Consider the following 1,728-nt stretch of genomic DNA (forward strand, 5'->3'; position numbering starts at 1 on the left):
GAAGTGTTTGTATGACTCTGTGTCGGTGCCAGTAATACACGTTTCAACTGCAGCATTATTCAGTGATGAGGAAGCCTGGCTTTTACTCATGCATGGTATCCTCCTGGCAATGCCAGAGTAGAAATATATATATATATATATATATATATATATATATATATATATATATATATATATATATATATATATATATATATAAAAATAGAGTCCAGATGGAAATAACATCAAGCTGTATGCTTTCCTATTTTACAGCTGCTTCCCTTAATCTTTTTGGACTCTCTTAATAACCCAAACTCTTATGTTATCTTGCAATAATACACTCAGATGAATACTGCGCCGTCCCCCTGAGGCAACTCAGTTATGTGGTCAGAAGAAAAAGAAGTCATTTTTACATGCTGCTCCTGAATAAAATTACTATTTTTCAAAAGGTCGCATTTATAGGGTTGTCTCTTGCGATCGAAGGAGGCATGCTTTATAATAAACTTTGCATTGCAATTGAACGGTCCCATAATAATAATAATAATAATAATAATAATAATAATAATAATAATAATAATACAGCTTTACAAATGCTAAAATAGAAAAATTAAATTACAATTTTAATAAAATTTTAATCAAATTTCCGATTAACTTAACTATGAGCATAAAATACTCAAATAAAGTATAGTGATCACCAAACGGACAGCTGCCAGTCATCTCTGCTTAGGAATGGCATATCAATTACAATTATTAACAAGGTAATAACATGCAAAATAAAACAAAAAACAAAAGCACGTCATCTTTATCAAGCTTAAGACTATTTTAAAGCCCGCAGGTTGCAAGCAGCACAGTGATCCAGCTTGAATCTCAATTCAGTCGTCACCCCCTGATCTAAACTATAACAAGAAACACAGACGCACTGAAATCAGGAAACAAAAGCATCCTTCTTTTTAAGCCCTTGCATTTCTGCAAGGTTGTCGCCTCTGAATTGAGTACATTTAGTAAATATGCCTGACCGCAGCCAAACAATGTCAAGCCCAATGTGAAATTCATCAAGGTAAGCAGTCCTGCTTGATGAGTGGGCAGTAGCCTAATCAGAGGCTGGGCTGCAGTGATTGCCTGCTACAATCTATCTCCTCTCCTGCCTGCCGGGGCTTTCGGCAGTGTTAGACAAGGGCTGAGTTCATCTCAATACCTGAAACTGGCAGGGTAAATAGGAGCGGCTGTTTATTTCCTACTTTCCCCTGTCGCATTCAGTCTCAGCAAGCAGTAAAATAAGTGCTATTAGCTCCGACAGAATCACAGAAATTACCAGCGGCACCGCGCGCCGTGCACAGCGACTGGCCCCCGAGCAAAACCTCCACGAATCACAAGATTTGTAACCTTGCAGCAAGCAGCAGCCTCACACACCCCAGCAAGGACAGAACAAGTAAAACATTACAGCTGCCTGTGCCACAAAAACAAGCAAGTCACCATAACCTGCAGCCCCAGCAGGAAAACTAGCAAAACACAGCGGGGTGCGCAAACCCGGTGCTCCAGGTTTCACAGGCTTCACTAAAGAACGGCCAGATCAGGACCCTGTCTGTGCACCCTGGCTGTAAATGGTTGCAAAGGTCCCTCACTGTTTTGGACGATCAGTTCTCAAGACAAAGCCTCTGCTGTATATTTCTGCCCATTCTGGTGGCTTGAATCCCAGGTTTTAGAGCAGTCAACCACCCAGTCCAACTGCCACGCTCTACCAGGAGGGAT

The sequence above is a fragment of the Polyodon spathula genome, chromosome 41 (genome assembly GCF_017654505.1).
Source record: "Polyodon spathula isolate WHYD16114869_AA chromosome 41, ASM1765450v1, whole genome shotgun sequence".
Taxonomy (NCBI): domain Eukaryota; kingdom Metazoa; phylum Chordata; class Actinopteri; order Acipenseriformes; family Polyodontidae; genus Polyodon; species Polyodon spathula.